This window comes from Leiobunum rupestre, chromosome 10 (genome assembly GCF_980474605.1).
Source record: "Leiobunum rupestre chromosome 10, qqLeiRupe1.1.hap1, whole genome shotgun sequence".
In the NCBI taxonomy this organism is placed as follows: Eukaryota; Metazoa; Arthropoda; class Arachnida; order Opiliones; family Sclerosomatidae; genus Leiobunum; species Leiobunum rupestre.
The window spans coordinates 42,666,631-42,688,846 of NC_143393.1; the positions used below are offsets into that span (position 1 = coordinate 42,666,631).

At 35.9% G+C, this 22,216-nt stretch overlaps 1 protein-coding gene across 5 annotated transcripts in view; it reads left to right on the top strand.

Annotated features, from left to right (window-relative positions):
- Positions 1-16,470: 16,470 nt before the first annotated feature.
- Positions 16,471-22,216, top strand: part of Gug (arginine-glutamic acid dipeptide repeats grunge) — a 158,404-nt gene continuing 152,658 nt past the window's right edge. For 2 of the 5 annotated variants that reach the window (XM_090160054.1, XM_090160058.1), the window contains exon 1: positions 16,472-16,971. The gene's annotated coding sequence lies outside the window, so the exon portion shown is untranslated. Of the gene's footprint in view, positions 16,972-17,111; positions 17,127-22,216 lie in introns of those variants that run through there. The other 3 variants (XM_090160057.1, XM_090160059.1, XM_090160056.1) reach the window with 3 other exon arrangements.

A 22,216-nucleotide genomic window follows, 5' to 3' on the forward strand; every position in this document is an offset into this window, starting at 1 on the left:
AACCAATGAAAACTGTACGCAAGAAAATGCACGACTTTTGACGGGTTGCGTTCTCCTTGTGTGGGGTGCTGCGTTTATTGCTCCTAGATGCCACGTTCTCCGTGAAAATGGTCTAGTTCCCCGTAAAATATCGTATTAAGATGTCTAGCAAATTAGGTAAGTTAAATTCTATTCCAGACAAGGCTTAATGTCGCCTAGGAGCCGAGCCTAGCTTAGCATGTCCCGAGTGAAATCTCGGGTGTAAACCACGCCGGTTTCAATGATAATCGTATACATATATAGATTCCTGAGCATTCAGACAGAGTTCAAATTCCTTCCTCGCGCAGACGATTGCCATCTATTATTCCGTTTTGTTATGCCATAGTGGTAGCTGAGGCTCATATTCTTAGGTATCTGACAAGGAGACATCCCGAAGTGTAACCCACCGATTTTATTCAAACTCGGGAGATTGGTAGACCTTCGTGTAACTTGAAAAATCCTTAAGGGAATTTATTCAATGGGCAACCGTTTTGCCATGGCAACGAAAAATGTTTTTGACAACAACAAATTTAAATTTTCCCATCGAAAATAACATGGGATTCTGACCGAATCCTTGGAACCCCCCTGTGAAAAATTTTAACCAATTTCAAAATTTCGAAAATGACAAAAATAGATATAAATTGACAAAAAAACCATCAAAACTGATCAACTTTTGATCAATTTGAGGTCAAAATCCCATGTTATTTTCAATGGGAAAATGTAATATTTTGTGTTGTCAAAAACATTTTTCGTTGCCATTGCAAAACGGTTGCCCATTGAATAAATTCCCTTTAGGATTTTTCAAGTTACATGAAGGTCTACCAATCCCCCGAGTTTGAACAAAATCGGTGGGTTACACTTCGGGATGTCTCCTTGTCAGTGCATTCTTTGCGTGGAAGTTCTACCTTTTACAAAATGGTTTTTAATCGAGAACCAACGACCAACAATCATTCCATACATGTCATGGCCGCCGAGAGGGGGCCCGGGCCTCGATAAATATTAATTTCGGGCCTCAAGAGAGCCACGACTACTGGAGATAGCTATTCTTCTTAGTATACCTCGTTTGTTGAAACCCGGGCACCTAGACTGAACGGGCCTCGGGCCCCGGTGTACTGGCTTCCCCCTCTAGTCGCAATGGTGGATTCAGGGGCGTATAAACATTCTAGAAGTTGGAGGGGGCAAAGATAAACGAAAAGGGGTCTGGAGAATGGTTTTTAATTTTTAATGGAGTGTAGCTTCTCCGAATCCATGTGTACTGTTTACTACTATGTAAATTGGCGGGAAAAGAATGAAATTTAAACACAGTCTAGGTTCTATAAACTGTATATGCTTTTAAAATGATATTTTGAGCCTTTTAAAGATTTCAACTGACCAAAGGTTGGAGGGGGCAATAACATTAGTTGCCCCTCCCAGAAAAATTCTAGGGAGGGGCATTGCCCCCCCCTGCCCCTCCCGGTTCCTACGCCCCTGGGTGGATTAGCCAATAGGCGGAGTAGGCTTAAGCAAAGGGCCCTGCATCTTTGTAAAGAGGCCCGATACGAGCCTAGAACACGGTCAAAAGGGGTCCCCATAAAGCTAGGAGCCCTGGTTGTAGTAAAACCGTCACTGACCACCGTGATCAAGAATCCATTTAAAACGGTCTGTATTAGTATTAAACAATTTGGAAACTTTGTATAGTTTATTTTTTTCAATAGGGGTTTCTATAAAATACGGTAGGTCACGTGTAAATGTTTTTTCTACGTATCTAGCTAAAGTCATTGAAGATAGAGCGCGTGCGCTCGAATCGATAAAGATTTTGCTATTTGAAGTCGACGTGCGAAACGCGCGTGCCAATAAAGCATTAAAAAGCTCGTGACGCGGGGAAAAACATTTTATACATTTAATTTTTTATTGATTTATTTTATAGAAACACCTATTTAATTTTATGAATTTAAAATGTATATTTAAAAGAGAATTATTTGTTTAATAAATATGGACAATAATTCAGGGTTCGTACACGACCTGGAAAACCTGGAAAAGTAAGGGAATTTCAAAATGATCCCAAAAAAATCAAGCAAATAAATATTTGAAAGAAAATATTTTTCAAGATTTTTACCTAAAAACATTAATTTATTTTACAAAATTTGTCAGGGAATATTTGAAATTTGGTCCGGGAAAACCTGGAAATGTTAGGGAATTTAATTCCGGGAATTTTGTACGAACCCTGTTATTATATTTATTTTCCTTTTGTAAAAATAATCCTTTCAACCAATGTAACAAATGTAAACAAACTCTTTACTTAGGCCATGGTTGAGCCCTTCAGGGGTTTTTCCACTCCAGTCCTCAAATGAATGAGCCGATAACGGAGGCCCAAGTGGACCGACATTGCAGCCGATCTTATCAACTTATCTTTGTAAATCTAGAACGACAAATTTCGTAGTCAAAGAAAGTGTAAAAAAAACATTAATAATCAATAAACCTTCGGTATTTTTAAACAAAAATATTCGTCAATTATTTAAAACCATAAAGTAACACAAGCTCGAGAGTAGTCACAGTTTATTAGGCTTTAGTTAAATTTAGTTAGTAGATAGTAAAACACAATAATTCAATTACTCTAAATAAAACTCTCAACAATTCAATTACTCCAAAAAAACTCTGATCAATACAATTACTCCAAATAAAACTCTCAATAATTCAATTACTCTAGTAGCTCTCTCAACAATTCAATTACTCTAGTAACTCTCTCAACAATTCAATTACACTAAATAGAACTCTCAACAATTCAATTACTCTTACGGTTAGTACAACTCTCAACAATTCAACTACTCCAAATAAAACTCTGAACAATACAATTACTCCAAATAAAACTCTGAACAATTCAATTACTCCAAATAAAACTCTGAACAATTCAATTACTCCAAATAAAACTCGGAGCAATCCAATTACTCTAAATAAAACTCTCAACAATTCAAATACTCCTAGTAACTCTCTCAACAATTCAAATACTCCTATTAACTCTCTCAACAATTCAATTACCCCTAGTAACTCTCTCAAGAATTCAATTACTCCTAGTACATCTCTTAACAATTCAATTACTCCAATATTTCTCCTGGATTACCGATATTTCTTATACTTGTTGTGTATTTCTAGATTTATCACTGTTTGTTCATCCTATAAATGGTTCTTGTTAGAAATTGAACACGTGGAAGGCAGGAAACTGTAATGCTAAAATGGTACCAACAATAATGAGAAGTGACAATTATCGGTGGGTGGAAATTGTCAAGAATCGACGTCAAGTTTATTTTATCTCAGCCGGGTATAAAAAGTATGAAGTCCCAAAATCCCTTTTCAAAATTCTTTACTCTCCAGTTCACAGTCTCAAAAGCGGCGAAAATTGTTTTCCCTTTTTTGAAAAGTTCCGACCTATTTTTCTCACTCTGGCCGAAACCTTCGACTATCTTACTCTCTTTTTCTTGTCTTTTCGATGGAGAAAAGTTGCTTCTTATTAGTACAATAGAGTAAAGTAGATTTCGGAAGGGAACGGGGGGGGGGGGGGCAAAGACGTTGAGCGCCGAAGAAAGAACACACACACGTAAAAAAACGATAAAAAAGAAAACAAGTTATCCAAAGGCAAAATTCAGTCTGGCGCTTACATCACGGAAAGCGAACATTTGGAGATCATATTTTCAAATTCATTTAATTCTTAATTAAATATTAATTTGATTCTTAACTTGATTCTTAATTCTAATTTGATTCTTAACTTGATTCTTAATTCTAATTTGATTCTTAACTTGATTCTTAATTCTAATTTGATTCTTAACTTGATTCTTAATTCTAATTTGATTCTTAACTTGATTCTTAATTCTAATTTGATTCTTAACTTGATTCTTAATTCTAATTTGATGCTTAACTTGATTCTTAATTCTAATTTGATTCTTAACTTGATTCTTAATTCTAATTTCATATTAATTTGATTATTAATTTTTATTTAAAATAAATCAGATTCTTAATTCCAATTCAATATTGATTTGATTCTTAATATTTAATTTAATATTGATTTGATTCTTAATATTTAATTTAATATTAATTGGTTTCTTAATATTAATTTGATTCATAACATTTTATTTAATATTTATTTCATTCTTTATATTTAATTTAATATTAATTTGATTCATAATATTTAATTTACTATTAATTTGATTCATAATATTTAATTTACTATTAATTTGATTCATAATATTTAATTTACTATTTATTTGATTCTTTATAGGTAATTTAATATTTATTTGATTCTTTATAGCTAATTTAATATTAATTTTATTCATAATATTTAATATTTCCAGGAGGAGGTATGGATTCCTGAACCCATTTATAAAATTTCCAAATCAAATGCCAAAAATAATAAATTTTTGGGTTTTAATTTTTTTCCATATCACCAGGCGGCTACCCCCCAGACCACCGGGTCTAAACCCCCCCCCCCCCAAACTACTCAAACGTTCCTACGCCACTGTTTCTTACGGTATAAATAAATTCATTCGTTGATCAAAGTATGACTCCGGCGTCATCTAAGATGCGCCACCAAAGTATGACTCCGGCGTCATCTAAGATGCGCCACACTAAAAATGTAAGGGCTGAAGAAGAAAACTGCGCGCTCTCTATTTGGAAAAAAATTATTTTCTTTGTCGGGAATCATTTTCCTCGGCCTACCAAAGAAGATACTCTCGAGTTTAAGCATGTGTTTTTCATCGATTGCCGAAAAACGCCCTAATTAGAGCCATACCGAACTTTCGACACCCCACCGCCGCCCACTAGCCTCGCCCGCAATTTTTTAAACTCTTTATCCTCTGCAGAAGGCATCTTCTAATTCCACTTGGCTTTATTTTAAACACCATCAAATAAATCAACTCCACTGACTTATTCAAATTAGTCAAAAAAAATTTATTGGTGAAATAATATTCATAATTTCATTAAGTTATGTTATGTATCTTACCGAAAGCGGTATCTATCAAGGACGTGAAGAAATCCAAATGGTTTGAATTTTGACACCGCATCACAGTTGTATTACTTTTCTTATAATAGAATTACTAAATAAAAACACGAATTATTGCGTAAGTTTAAAAAGACTTTTTTATTACATAATTAAAGTATTTATATAATAAAATTGGTTAATTTTGTGTTTTTATTTAGTAATTCTTTAATCTGATAGAACAATTTTAAACTGTTTTAAATAGATCTTAAAAGAAATTGATTTGAAAAATTCAACGGTTATATTGTGTAAATTGGCGCGTGCTTGCTCGGAAGGGATAATCTTATTGGCTAAGACAAATGCGGATAAATATTGCTAAGCCCACGTGATTCTATTTTATTATCAGAATAAATAATTACACGTGCTACGAAAAAATGGGCGATATCATCGAGATTCACGCGTTTTTAATTTAAAAACCCTTCCTTTTGACGGTTTTTATTTTGGAGCGAATAATTTCTTTTAGCGTCTATTTACTTTTATTAAAAATACCCTGATTACTTATTAACCAATAATTTTCCACCTCTAATAGTTTTATAAATCGTTATATGATAAATTTCGCCCCACACTTGTTTTTCTAAGCAATTTGAAAAATTAAGTCCAATGTACAAATTACACCAAGCAGTTATGTGTACTTATAGGTGTACCATATTTTCCATCTGTAATAGTTTTACGAGGTATTATAAATTATATATAACATATAATATTGTTCCATAAGTGTGTCAATTTGGGGAATATTTTACTGAGAGCTAGTAATAATAATCAGCTAGTCTAGGCTAATACCCAAAGCACCACCTTAAGTCATCGAGTGACGTTTAATGCCCTTAAACAGGTGGCCGGGTTACAACGCGTAGGAGGGTGGTGGCTAGCCCTTCATGCCACGCGAACCAACAGCTCCCTACACTCACTATTACCGTTAACCTCTACAAGTTTTTATGTAGTAAAAGAGTGACGTCCTCACAAGAAGAAAATCTGCCCCTAGCGAGGCACTGTTAAAGACTACGTGTGTCGTGCTAGCAAGCGGACGCAAAACGGCGACGAAGCCCGTAATGCAGTCTGTCTTGTGAATAGCTCTCAGTAAAACTTTTGCATGTAAAGGATAGGAAGTGTCACACTTATGATAAATATTATACACTTATGGGATTAGCAATATTGGTAGAAAGCTTGAAATTTTACGTGGATATTCTTTAGAGTAATGAGATGTGCCTTTGGATAATGAAATGAGTTTTAATAAAAATTAAGGCACTGAAAATGAATTTGAAAGATAATTATTGTAAATAAAATATAGCAGTTGGCGATACTTCTACCGCTGCCAAAATCTTTAGCATTATTGTTCGGAACTGATTGACTTTATTTCGTAGTCCATCAACAATCAATAATTAATTAATAATAAAATGGCCGACCTAAGCTCGAGTTATTTTTAAACTAAGCCTTGACCCTAAAAAAACAATGTATACTTCTTGGTGAGTTATCAGTGAAAGGGCATGGCAAATCATGCCTTGGAAAACCTTCGTGTAAAATGTTAATTTTATAAAATTAGTTTGTAGTGAATGAATGTTGTCTACTCTTATAAAAATTAAAATAAAACACAATACCGCTATCATTACCAGAAGTAAATGAACATGTTGGAGGCGTTTTCCTTATAAAGTTACAGTTTGACCTCGAATTTGAAATTTTGCGCGCTCTTAGGCCAAAATAAAAACATTTTTGTTGATATGAAACTATTTTTTATACATAGAAATAGGTATACCCACTATTCTCAAGCGAAAATCATCGCGTTAAGCGACGGGGATGAGAAATTAGTTTTTATTTGACTCGATTTTCTCATCATTTTGATAAGGAAAACGCCCTCCGATTCTGAGCGCTATTTCGATAACTTCGGTTCATTTACTTCTGCCATTACTGAACTAACCCTAATTGTTCGGCCATTCTGTAACTCTATGCGCATTAAATTGAGTGTTATAGCAGTAGGGGTGAGTTCGAATCACCATGTAAATGAAAGGCTTAGGTCCGTAGTGAGTTATATTAAAAAATTTTACTATAAAGTTAAAATTAGATATATATATATTAATTAAGAATTGTTGGTATTTATTGCTTTACCACTACAAACTACGAATAATACAGAAAATTAAAATAAATAAGAAGATCGTTACACTATGCGAGAAAATTCCCAAATTGAGGACTGAGATTTAAGGATTTAACAAAGTATTACATCCACTAAAAAGTGTACATTTACTAATCTACAAATATTATAGGAACGCTCTTTCGGGAAATTTCACTGAATTGTTTTTTACGTTTATTTGAATTAAAATTAAGCTCTTGGATAGATGTTTTGCTTTCAGGCGACGATTTTATGTATAGTTAATAAGAAATTATTATTATTTTAGTACTAGAAATAATGTAAACATAAAAATAGTACCATTATAGTACAATAGTAACAATAGGTTGGAAATATGGTACATTTTGGTACTAAATAGTACGCTCTCTAAATAATAGTACCATTTATAATATGAGGCAAAATTATAGTATTTGTACCATAATTATAGTACGTATGGTAACGCTGATTTTATGTGAGCTTTATTAAGTTAATTATTCGCTTATATTAAATTCGTTCTTGGTTGTAAAACACTAGCCTATCAATATAAAGACCCGGTTTCGATTCTCGGCCGGTCTTTTGGCATCATATCTAGAAATATCAAAAAGAATTTACGATTTTATTACATGTAACGCTAAAAATTATTATTCCAGTTCACATAGTCAGATGATATTTTTTAGGGTTGTTAATTTTCCGGAAAAATAAAATGCGGAAAAATTTCTAGAAAATTTTCCGCAAATCGGAAAAATAAAAAATTTAAACATAAATTACTTTTCAAGGGTTTTTAATGTTTTAAACTTTTTATCGATTTAAAATGACTAATATCAGTAAACATACTACAAAACTTTAATAGTGTTACATTTCAACCAGTTTAAACTAGTCTATAGGTTTAGTTTTACTTTTAGATTAGAAAAAATGAGGTGAAAATGCCGCTTTATTTAAATTTGCAAACAATATATTAGACAAATCATAGAATGAAAACGTTTGTAATATTTTTCGGAAAAATACGGAAAATTTTCCGGAAAAAAGGCCTCGGTAATTTTCCGGAAAATTTTCCGAGCGGGAAATTTTCCGCGGAAAATTTTTCGACTTACAACACTAATATTTTTTAACGTTTTCCCACATTCTTATTTATGGCTCTGTTTACGAATTATCTTCCGCGAACTCATCTACCTACCTGGCTAATGGGCTTTCCCTTTCCTTTCTAAACTCCTTCTTATTGAAAGTCTTTCTGGGACCACTGGCCACTATCCCCTTTTGCTGTCCTTATCTATGCCGAGCCGCGGCACCGACTTTATTGGGCTTAGTGTCCCCCCAATTCATTAGCGTTGAAAAGTGAAAACCCAGTGCTTCCCGTCGAGGTTTGCCCATATGGTTGTCAATTCATTCTTTTACAATGTTTTGTATTTTTGTGAGTATTCATGGAAATTCCACCAGCGACGGCGGAAGGTTTTTTTTTTTGGGGGGGGGGGGTTTACGAAGAATCGAAAATGGCTGTCTGGGCGGGAGCCGATAGCGCTAGAATTTTTTGTCGAGGTATTCCAAGTTTTCTTTAACTTATAAGTTACCCATTTTAGTCGAAATATAAAGTTGTCTAATTAACTAAGTTAGAATCAAACGAGCTAGGAAGTGCGACTAAATTGGTTAACAGACAGGCCCGTCTTAAGACCTTTTGGGGCCCTGGGCTAAATTATTTCTCAAGACCTTTGCGATCCACAACGGTCTGAATTTAACTAAAACTTTTAATTTCGAAAGAATTACATAGGGCTACTGAAAATAAGATTTTTACTGACAATGACCCGCTGTTTAGAGGTCGGGGATGGTTAACTTTTATTCAATAGATAAAGCTCTCAAAATTATTCGTAAGACGTTTTCATCAAGTAATTTATATTTCTGTATTATCCGGTAAATTTTTTGATAAATTTGTAATATTAATCGGAAAAACGAGGTATTTTTCGATAAAAAGCTCAAATTTTACGAATAATACATGTTTTTTAATCATTTTCCGAAATATTAACCGGTAAATTTCTTTGTTTACATTTTTTTCCCGAAAAAAATCAATTTAATCATGGATAATGATTAACCGTCCCCGACCTCTACCGCTGTTACGTTTTAGAAATTGTTCGTACCGTATGTACGCGATGTGGCGATGAGTCAAATTACTTTAGACGTAACTAAAAGATGCATAATATTAAATGAGCATAAATAATATTTAACCAACTAAACCATTATCCACAGAGTAGAGGCTATATGGCTGGCCTTGCTGGGGCCCCCAAACTGGCTGGGGGCCCTGGGCTGTAGCCCATTTAGCCCATGCCTTAAGACGGCCCTGTTAACAGAATCAAGCTAGCCAAAAATATTCACACAAATTTTATTTTAACTCTACTCTCTTTATGAATGAAATCTTTTACTATCTCACTCGTATCAATTTCATCTAGTTCCTCCATATCCACATCCTCTATGGTTCATCTTGATACGCGTGTAGTATGCACAGGGCCGGATTAAGACTTTATAGGGCCCTAGGCACAAGTTAATTTTGATGCCCCCTTTCCTCAATTTATAATTGAGAAATGGAAGGAAAATTCATTTTGCTGCCAGATTGAGTATGTCGTCAGGGGCTAGACGGCAGTCCGTCAGAGAATGTGACAATCAAACGTTTTTGGTTCATAGGGGTGGACGCAGTTACTAAAATAACTCCGGAAAATATTTTGTGAAAAGCAAATGATTAAAGTTTTGTACTTTTATTTTTTCCGAACCCTCTTGGTGCCCCTTGTAGGCTTGGTGCCCCTTGTAGGCTTGGTGCCCTAGGCCCAGGCCTATTCGGCCTATTGGTTAATTCGGCCCTGAGTATGCAGATACTATTTAAGCAGTATTGTGTCATCGTACTCCTTAGGAACAGGGCTGATAAGACTAGCTTGGACGATACTAACGAAAAGACGAAATGTCCTTTATAATGTCGATGTATAAATTCATTTAATAGAGAAGATGTTTTCAACAATAAAGTTATTTTAAATGTATATATGCATATTAAACATTTTTGGGGGGTACAAATATATAATTTGCACCCCCCTAATTTCGTTGGCTGTAAATACTGTCAGGGTAATACAACGGTACCGCTAACTTCATTTTCTCAAATAACGTAACAAATACTCAAACCTACCCTCAATAGCACCATAAACCTTAGAATTATAAACTGTATTAAAAAAATAAACCATTTATTTATCGTTTTACCTCTAGTAAATTTATAATTATATTTTGAACGAGATAAATAAGTACTAAAATCTTATTATAACTGAAAATATTTGCTTATTTAGCTTACAAAAAAAAAGAAATGTTATGTAATTTTTGTACGGTTTCTAAACCACCAAAGCAGCTGGATTTTTCCGAAATCCTCTTGTACGGCTCTCTATATTGAAAGCGACATTCACGCTGTTTTCGAGGGCATTGTAATTGTTGACAGCAGTTACAATGCGGGTTTCAAATTTAAAAAAGGAAGCAAATTGCTTTCATAGATGGCGTACTAAGTGGAAAATCGAAAAGTACGTTTTTCCCCAAAAAATGCTCCGAAAATACGTTCTGTGATTGGAGGCAGTACGTTCCTGAAATCGCTCGGAAACTGACACACAGTTCAATAAAGCGAGGTTCACACTTACACCTAAAATCGCTTCGTTTTAGAGAACTAGTTTCCAAAAGCAGCGTGAGATATCGCTTCGTGTTGGTTCGGGAAGCAACTCGTCCAAGTCGGTTCGCTTAGAATTGCTTTCAAAACGACAAGAGGGGAAGTAAAATTGCTCGGATTTTCAAAAATAATGGGAATAAAATTCTAAATAATGTCAAATAATATTACTGTATGTATAGTAAACATGATTAACTAATTGTTTTGGGATACAATTTAGTCTTTTCAAAATTCTGGTCATAATTTGAAATGACGTTAAGCCTTGGCTATAAGCGAACCATTATGAAGCGATTTCGCAAGTGTGAACCAAGAATTATCGTCGGCGGTCAAAACTGGCATTCAAACCGACCTAAACTGGGTTTTAAGCTCTAGTGTGACCGTGGCTTAAAGGGGAACGGCCAAGCTTTTCCAAATATGGCCTTATTTCCGTATCAAAAGATTAACAAGACGTTCAATATACTTACACGTACCTTTTTTTGTCTTGAAAAAATAGCTTTTGGCCCGAAAAGTTGAAACGAAAAGTAACGCCAGGTGTTTGGGTTTGAATTTTCGCCGCCATCTTAGGGGCTGCCGCCAGCGCCCCTAACCCCGTATGAGCGATTTGCGAACTATCCTAACTTTTAAATTCGCGCAATTTAGGCTTAGGTCTCTTATAACTGGAACGCGCCGCGCGTGCAAAACCATTTTTTCACGTCTTCAGCAGCGCGCGCTTTTACGTTGTTTTTCTGTCTCACCGACTTCTCACCAGGTGTCGCGGCGGACGCGCGTTTTTCGATTTCCCGAAATTTCTTTATTTTATTAAAAATTAACCACTCAACATTTTTTTATGCGGTTTTCGTCATAAACTTTAGTTTTTAACGGGCTATAGGGCTATCTAACTGGTTCAAGCTTGACCGTTCCCCTTTAAGTATTTCGAAGATACTAGGCGAGTAAATTCATATGATAATTCATACTGTAAAACGCAGACATGATAATAGGTTTCGTTGAAGAGTAAAATTTGAAAGGCTATAGTTGTTTATCGAAACCTGCCGCAGACGTAAAGATGCCTGGGATTACCGCAATGTGTTTTTCTAATATTTCGTTTTACCAAGTCCATAAACCTGTGTATTTTCGCCGAGGTTATAATCTCTCTCATCATTGAAAAATATCTACTTCAAAAAAGGTTAATTATTTTTTAAATCGTCCAGAACTTTCAATCCCTCTTTTTAGTTTACTATTAACAAAAATCACGTGACTTGAACCTCCTACACCGAAGTTGAATATCCGGCAATTTCGCCGGCTAATATTTGGACTCACCAACTTGTTTTCGTAGCCTCTATTAAATAACATATAATAACGGGAAACGTGAGAGCGTACGGTAACTTTACCATCTCGTAGGCTTTGGGCTAACTAGCGAGTAACTTCGAGATAGTTCGTAATATGACGGTGTCTGTTATCCCGCGGCTTACAGGTGTTCGCTTCTCGGCTCTACAATCACTCAACTGCTAATAGGCAGATTGATAAAAAGATAAAAATATTTTTTTTTGTTTCTCGTTTAGGGGGACGCTTATCGAGACTTCAACCCCTGCTAACCGCTTTCTATCCCCCCGACACTCTCGTAAGGCTTAATCCTATTATTTTAAAAGCCTGCCCCCCCCTCCCTGTTAGTAAAAAGACTTTGTTGATAACATTTTTATTAAATCCTTATAATTCGAATTATCTACTTTCCCAAAAACAAGAAGAAATTCATGGCAACTAGGAGCAACAAACACAGCACGCTAGGGCCGGATTACGCAATAGGCCGACTAGGCCTGGGCCTAGGGCACCAAGCCTACAAGGGGCACCAAAAGGTTTCGAAAAAATTAAAAGTACAAAAATTTCGGAGTAATTTCAGTCAATTCGTCCACATTTTTCGATACCATGTAAAGCAAGTATTTATCAACGTCACTAAAATATTCGCAAAGTCTACATTGAAATTGTATCTTCCATCCATTTGTCAATTATAAATTTTGGGAGCGCCTAGCTCACCACTGAAAGGGGCACTAAAATTAACTTGGGCCTAGGGCCCCACAAGATCTTAATCCGGCCCTGCAGCACGCCACACCAGGAGAACGCTACCCGTCAAAAGTCGTGCATTTACTCATTTACTTCAGGGCTTCCACATTTGATATCTAAAATTTCCCTCTTGGGATAGTTTCGTTTAACGAAAAATCGCTGTTATTCCTTCTTTTTGACTGGGAAATTCCCATTTTTATCCCTCGTTATATTTTGGAGCTTATAACACTAATTTATATAAATATTCAGTTTAATTCTGAAAATAATTACAAGTATAATGCTTTATTTATTACAAAATTACTTACATTTGAAAATGTTTGCAAAATATATCCTCAAAAATCACAAATGGATATTTAGATCATGACTATCATTACTATCTAATGTATTGAAAATATGGCTTACATCTGTGACTCATAACATATCCATGGAGTAGACTAGAACAGGCAATGCTATCATTAAAGCTAAAAAATCCCTTTCTTCCCATGCAAAGAACACTTTTCCCTCATTCCCCCCCCCCCCCGCGAAATGCCGTTTTCCCTCACTTTTCCCGTTTTCCCTCTTAAATTGCATTATTATCTTAAAGGCCTAGTATTTCTTCTGCCTCTTTTCCTTTAAGTTTACTTCCCGCCGCGCAAATATCCTCGTGGTAGGCCAACCGCAGAACACGTTGGCCTGCCACCAGGATAATTGCACGGCGGGAAGAAAACTTAAAGGAAAACAGGCAGAAGAAATACTAGGCCTTTAACATTTTGGAAAAGGGAAAAATTCCCCGCATGTGGAAGCACTGATTTTCTTTCGTATAGTTTTCATTGGCTAGACGCTTTAGCGCCTGCTGCCGTCGGAAGGGGAAAATTCGGAAATTGTCTCCCCCCCCCCCGCCCGTAAAACGTGCAGCGTAAAGGTTCGTCCAATGAAATTTGTACACAACACTGCGTTAGCGTGTTTAAAGGCTAGCTGCGTTCTCCTTGTGTTTGTTGCTCCTAGATGGCAACAATTCTATCAGTCACCATTGCACCTCATTATAGCCGCCATTTTAACCCACTCCTAGCAGCGTTACCAGGTTCAAAGTTATGGTATCAAAGCCCAAAAATAATCGAATTTTCTAGAAAATTACAGTACCCAAGTACGGCCAACTTTGATTACTCGATAAAGCATGGTAGCACTTCTTCATAGTTGGCCGTACTCACATATTTATTGTGTTACCCGCTTCCACGTTCCACGGCCTATTTCGTTCCTACAACACGCTTGGTTAGTCGGCTGTATTTGCGAGTCTAAGAAAAGTTAAAAACCACACTCCAAGGAGTATAATATTTCTATTTTTAGCCTACTAGGAGTAATATAACAGACCGGAAACAAAGAAATACTTAATAAAATTTCTTTAAATAGTCTTAGTCGATAGCTACGCCGCAAAATTTTCGTTTTGAAAACGAAAACATTTGAGAGAGTTGGCCGTTTTCGGTCTATCGAAATCTGGCAGCCTTGCCTGCCTTCCGGCCTGTATCTACATACCGAAAATGACCGACGATTACGCCGCCGAAACTATTTTACTAAACTGATCGGCGGCGTTTTTGACCGTTATTTTGAATTATCGACTAAGACTATATCGGAAAATAGTAAAATTATCATAAAAAGCGTTCTATATAGTACCCGATTGAAATTATAGTACGGAAAAAATCGAACGGTAATATTATCGAAATGTACTATAATTATAATATGGTTGGCAATGCTGTAAGTGATTGTAGGTGGGGATTATGGAAATTCTTCCCATGTTCCTACAATAATAATAATAATAATCAGCTAGGCTAATACCCAAGGCACCACCCTAGGCCTAAGTCATCAAGCGACTTTTAATTGTTTATAGAAATTAATTCAGGTGCTTCTAATTGAGTGCAAAACCCGACTGATTTTAAGTAATTTAACAGTTTAATTTTCTAGAAGAAACCTTTGTTTGCGGTTATTGTTGCGTTATTATTCCATCAATAATATCATAAGTGTATAATAGCGTTACATAAGTGTGACACTTCCTATTCTTCACATGCAAAAGTTTTACTGAGAGCTATTCACGAGACAGACTGCATTACGGGCTTCGTCGCCGTTTTGCGTCCGCTTGCTAACAGCTCCTCTCTAGGGGGAGATTTTCTTCTGGTGATGACGTCACTCCGTTACTAGTTCTCAGTAAAATATTCCCCAAAGTGACCAACTTATGGAACAATATTATAGTCTTATGATAATATTCATATATTTTCAAAAATATTCTGTTCAACAGTTCACGCAGGTCACCTCAGCTATATTCAATAAATCGACCTTCGGAGTACAAATTATCCAATTACAAAATTACGTTTTAGCACGTGACAGTACCTATACACTCTTTTATATCCTTATTTGTGAGAGCGGCCATTTTATTACAGGTCTGATTTCAAATAGTGCTTGCAAGGCCGCTTCACGCGGTCTCGAGCTGATGAGCACGTGAAGGCGCCCTTGCCTGTACTATTTTAAATTAGGCCTGTAATGAAATGGCCGACTTCGTAAAAGAGTGTCTGCATTGTGAGGTATAGCAGGCATATTTATCTACTTTTATACCTTAACATAATGGCGCAATTTCACGATTTCACGCGCAAAATGAATTTTAGTATCCAAAATGAATTTTAAGATCCACCAATATTTCCTGTATTCGACGTAAATCGGTCGATTCATAACCAAATCTAATCTATTCAAATGTAATCTGTAGGCTGGCAGTACAATTCGCAAAAAGGTACGCGTGTCTCGATGCATAGGCCTGATGTGACTTTGGCCATGGCCCCTTTGCCTTGGAGAATCACGACTGATATCAGCAGCCGTTTAGTTTTCTGTGCCAGCCTTTTTTAGAGCTGTGTGAATACCAATATATGACCATGACGAAATCGAGTGAACGGCGACTCTTTTCGGCTCGGATGATTTAAAAGGAAAGTCACTCTGTTTATTTCCCCATAAAGCATGGATAACAAACGATTGACCCACTATGGATTGGCAACTTGGCAATAAATAGAGAACGTATTTGTTTGTTGCGCTAAAAAGAGCCACCAATCTTCGTTACGCCATTTTTTCACGTCCTTCACCCTATTTTGTTTTGCCTGTTTCACGATTAATACGCGTTAACATTAATCACGTCACGAGTCCCGCGTTACTCTACCCCGCCAAAGACGATGTAAATAAGAGCCCACGATATAAACGCAGTTCGCACGATTGGATAATAGGGGGAGGTTACGACGATGAATTGTTTTCCCAAAAGATGGCTCTGCCCGATAATTAAGATGGAAACTCTTCCGTCATGAGGTCGAAAAATGTCGCGATCTAAACTTCCCTCTCAATATTTTGCCTATGAAACAGCGTGAAAAATATGACGCGAAAACCCAGAAAAGCTCTTTATACGTTTTCGACTCTTTTCGAGGGAAATTTTTAGGGTCGACGAAAAAGACTTTTTCGCAGTTTTTGCGTCTTCTTTTTGTATCGAAGTGGAAGGCCGCGGCGCTCTGTTCGACGAGGGCTAAGTTGGATATCAACCCTGGCGGGTAGAAAGCGCGGGGGGAAGGAAGTTTACCGAGTCGTTTCGACACCGCGCCGCTGGGTGGCGCCGCGTTATCGCTCGTCGGCGTTTCGGTCGCGTACGTCGCCTCGCTGCCAGCTCTACAGCGAAGCCCGCGGAAGCTCGCCGTCGCGGAACTCCGAGTTAAGATCGTGGTAGTGACGGTTCTCGGTCTCTCGGCACAGCTAACCTTGGAATTTCCGCGGATCTTACCGGGACCTTCAGCGGCGGGATAGCCTGCGTTTTCCCCCCTCTCTTCTCGGTTCTGCCCGAAGACTCCGCGGGCCGAGGCCTAGCCAACCCTCTCGCCGCCGCCGACGGATTCCGTGACGTCATCGACTCGATGCTTTTCGCGTCTTACGCCCGCTGAGACATACTTTACAACATTGTGGATATAGATTTTTCGCGAATTTTTTTCCCACGAGGAGAGGATCGTTGTTTCTATTTAAAGTTTCGTGGAAGTTGAAAACTCGCGCTTGTTTATGTAAAGTATTGCGTGGAAAACAACGAGATTGTGTGTCCTAGTGTTGGATAATCTTCGAATACATTTTAATTACTTCGGTGGAGTTTCTTTCTCTCTACGAGTAAGTTGAGAAAGTTTTTTGCCCTTTTGTATACGCCCGCTTTAGTGGTTATTTGGGATGCTATATTTTTGGGCATCCCCCTTTCATCACGCTTCTGTTATTGTTGAGGTTTATCGATTTGGAGTACAAAGGTTGAACAAATTCTGTGCAAATGGGTAAGTTTTAGTTGGTGTAAATGTTTGCTAAGACTCTTGTAAATGTTATAGCTATAGTTTTATATCTGGGCTGCCATAACCAGGGAATATATTTTCCCTATGGTTAAACAACATTCGTAACCTTACACAGTCTCGCCTTCAACATTACATAGTGTAAACCGGGTGTTTTGGAACATTTTATACGTAAACTACATCTACCAAAATTTCAATAGGGGATGGGTACTTTTATATGCATTTCCGGTAAAATAAAATACAAAAATAATCAGCTAGGCTATTACCCAAGGCACCACTTTAGGCCCAAGTGGGCCAAGTCAATAAAGTGTCTCTCTTGAAAAGTTGAAATCCAAACCAATTATAACTATAATCAGATTTGATTGCATTGTTATGCAGAGTTTGGAATCTTATTTTAATCAGTAATTTGGTTTGAAAAAAATGATAAACAAAAAGATAGTTTCATTTGAAATTAAATTTACCAAATTAAAATTTAAAAATTTCATTTAACCATTTTTATCATAATTTTTATTAAAACAAAATATACAATTCTTTTTCTTACCATTTTCATAATTATTTAACAGGAATAATTGTCATACCATTATGAATAAAAAAAATTAAAATGTCTTTTAAAACAAATACCAATAAATTAATATGCGAGTGACACATTTTAGTCATAATCAATTTAATCATCCGTTGTAGTCGTTATATTATGTTTGATTGCGTGCTTTATTTCGATTATTATTCAATGTTGTAATGTATCTCGAATGGTGTCAGTTTTTCGACTCGTTTTTGATAATGACCTCAATCTAGAATGACACGCGCTTTCTCAAAAGCCCCCCCCCCGTATTTGCTTTCCCCCTCTATTCCCAAATATCATCCCCCCCCCCCCCCCCCACGCCGGAAACTTCGTTGAAGGTGATTACTACCGAATCGGATTAAAATACCACCGAAAAAATAGCGAGGAACTCAATTTCCTTTAGTGATAAATTGCGTAATTTTTAAACTTTAAAAATTATGGTTTAATTACGTGCTGACACTACTGTTGTGTCGAAAATAATTTGAATTTCAAATTAACTCGATTTTATTTTAATACGTTTCGTATCGAACGAAGACAACGATGTCATTGTTTTGGCTTCGCGTGTTTAACTCGCTTCTACCGGCAACGGATCGAAACAACTGAGAACAAACAAACATTGAATTGGGGTGTCGTGACATGATCTAGGCCTCGGCTACTAATCATTTTACTAAACGATTGTTAAATAATTCCAATGCTAAAATATTAAAATTTATGTGCTAATTACATAGTAAACTTTAAAGTAAAATATATTTCTGTAATAATATGATTAAATAAACGAAAAAAATATATTGACGTATAATAACATATTACTATCAGGGCCCCCAGAGGTCTTATAATTCCTATAAAATCCTATATTTTGAAAAATGTCCTATAACATCCTATATTTTTATCAAAATCCCCCAAAAGTCCTATAAAATCCTATAATTTTGATATTTTGCCCGTTTCAAATCCAGCCACTCAGTTAAATTGCTAGATTTAGCTATAGGATAAATTCCTATAGCAAGTCATTCTAGTCTATACTTTTGTTATTGTTAACATGGTTAGCTACTAGTATATTTTTGTGATAAAATGGTTAAATAGTTTATATGTTTTAAGTGAAAATCAAAGATTTATTTATCTAAATATAGATTTGGTTTTTAAATGCATAAAGTTAGTAAATTAAATAGCATATATAGTCCTATAAAATCCTATAATTTGGTAAAAATAGTCTTATAAAGTCTTAATTTTTTTTAAATATAATCCTATTTTTCCTATAAAAATTGAAGATTTGAGTGGGGGCCCTGTGATTAAATAAATGAAAAAATATATTGACGTATAATAACATATTACTATATATGTAAATCTATAGTAGTTTATCCACAGATGGCGATTAAAGCCGACTATCACGTTCTGAGAATAGCTTGTTCGTTGAAATTTACCACATTTGATTTATAGATTGTCACGTACAGTTTTCCACACTCGCTGTCTTCAGCTAGGACTCGTACCTGTATGAAATGGGGGAAAACTCAGCATTTTTACCAAATTATCAACGGTTTAAACTTTTCACACTAATGTATTCTTAAAATTTAACACACTCAACTGGAGAGTTTCCAAAATTGAAGGAAGTGAAATTTGACCTTGCGCGTATATTTTGTATGGTTAGTATTTATTCTTTTGTTATTTAAAATTAAACTGTTTTCAAAAATAACAATGAAAGAATACTGATCAGATGGAATATCAATTTGAAATCTTTCTCTTTTTTCTGTACCTCTAGAATTTTAATTATCCCTAAGCCTGTCCTCATTGCATTATTATTGTGTTGTTGCTGATGATAATGATAAAAACGCTTTATCTGTGGGTAGAATCTTCCTTCGTGTCTGCAAAAAAAGGTCGACTCTCAAAGTTCCTTCTTCTGTGGCGAAACGAACCGTAGCCCCGCGTCAACTTTAAAACGTTCTCTATTAATTATCCAAACGTTTTTCCCTTTTTGACGTAGTACCACCCCTTTTGACTTCACCATCTTAAATTAAATTCTTAACCGACTCTTTTTGTAATATTTGGACAGGGTAGCCACAATATTCTCAGACTCAAATTCCCTGTTTTCCCTGACTTTTTAAGGCCAAAATTAGTCAGTTTTTAACTTTTACATTTATCAGAAGTTAATAAATTAATCAACTTTTATTTCAGTACAAAAGTTATTTCAATGCTAAAAACCTTTTGAAGGATCTAAATAATAATAACAGAATTTGCCATAGATCTAGAGTAAAATTACCTACAAAAAGTGCCAAGATAAAATTGAATTCCCTGACTTTTTACGAATTCCTATAATACCCTGACTTTTTACGAATTCTTATAATTCCCTGACTTTTTACAAATTCTTATAATTCCCTGACTTTTTACAAATTCTTATAATTCCCTGACTTTTTACAAATTCTTATAATTCCCTGACTTTTTACAAATTCTTATAATTCCCTGACTTTTTACAAATTCTTATAATTCCCTGACTTTTTACAAATTCTTATAATTCCCTGACTTTTTACAAATTCTTATAATTCCCTGACTTTTTATGAATTCCTATAATTCCCCGACTTTATACAAATTCTTATAATTCCCTGACTTTTTATGAATTCTTATAATTCCCCGACTTTTTACAAATTCTTATAATTCCCTGACTTTTTACGAATTCTTATAATACCCTGACTTTTTACGAATTCTTATAATACCCTGACTTTTTACAAATTCTTATAATTCCCTGACGTTTTACAAATTCTTATAATTCCCTGACTTTTTACAAATTCTTATTAATTCCCTGACTTTTTACAAATTCTTATAATACCCTGACTTTTTACAAATTCTTATAATACCCTGACTTTTTACAAATTCTTATAATACCCTGACTTTTTACAAATTCTTATAATTCCCTGACCTTTCCCTGACTTTTTGGCCCATTTTTAAATTCCCCGACTTTTCCCTGATTTCCCTGTTTTCCCTGACGTATCTTTTTATCACCATTTTAAATTAAATTCTTAATCGACTCCTTTTTGTAATATTCGTTGCTTAAAGTATCTTTTTAGCCGAATATTTCTGCAATTTCAATTGATATCAGGGCCATCTCACGACCTCCATTTGAAGTTCTTGCGCAGTAAGAAGAGCTTTCAATTTGGTCCGGGAGATGGGTCTGGTGTCAATGGAACACGTGTTTAGATAAGAGACTACGAGCTTTCCCGCGAACCAGTAGGGGCGCAATTACCGATAGGACCTCCGTGATCACGTAGGCTACGGTTAAAACCAAGAAGAGTTGAAGGAATGAAATAGCTCCTAGAGGTCGCCTCTGTATTTCTTTGGTTGACGTGATAGATGGCTTATTATTTGACTCCTAATTCGTACGCGGACCTCAACTGCCGCACCCCTAGAAATGAAGATACCCACGTGTTTTTTTTATTATTTCCTTTTGATAATTCCAGCAACGGCCGTCCGGGGGAGCTACTGTCGTTTTTTCACGCGATTGTCCTCCGAGTATAAAAGGGGAGGGGTGGCCATTTTATTGTTAGCTGCCCCCCCCCCCCTTCGGGATGTGTTCCCCGGTAGTTCTCACACGCGCTCTACGAACGGTTGCTATAGGCAACGGGTCGGGTTCTTTCCCCCCCCCCGCCATGGTCCGCCCCCCTCCGACTTACGCTCGAGATCTCCAGGGTCTGAAGTACTTTGTATAGGGGGAAGGAAAAAGGGGGAGATTTTATAGTCTAACCCGGAATTATCTGACAGCGAGGACCAAGCTAGAGGCTGAAGTGAAGTCTGCGCGTACGAGACGCGCTATCGCCGTAGTGTAAAGGGGACGTGGAAAGGCCTCTTTTGTGAGAATTAAGCAATTTTTCGCTCTTCTCCAAATCTGTTCCTTGTTTTTCTAAGCCTTGGTACGTTTTAATTAAAGGTTAATGATAATAATACTTCTCTTTGGCACCCTCTCCGCTATCTTTTTCGCCGGTGCCATCTTTCGGCCACTTTTCAAAGCTTTTAATTATTTATCCTCTTCGCTTCAACGTGATGTTGTTCCTAATGAAAATATAAAAGCTAATTTCTTTTCAAGCTAATTTTAATAATGGTTCACTTTTTCGCTTCTCTGTTTATAATCGATAAGAATAATGCTTTATAGCTCCCAGCGATCCTTTCATTCTTATATTTACCTATAGAAAGCTATATTTTTCTTTAGAATGCTATATTTTCCTATAGAATGCTATATTTTCCTATAGAATGCTATATTTTCCTATAGAATGCTATATTTTCCTATAGAATGCTATATTTTCCTATAGAATGCTATATTTTCCTATAGAATCCTATACTTTCCTATAGAATGCTATATTTTCCGATACAATGCTATATTTTCCTATAGAATGCTATATATCCCTATAGAATGCTATATATTCCTATAGAATGCTATATATTCCTATAGAATGCTATATTTTCCGATAGAATGCTATATTTTCCGATAGAATGCTATATTTTCCGATAGAATGCTATATTTTCCGATAGAATGCTATAC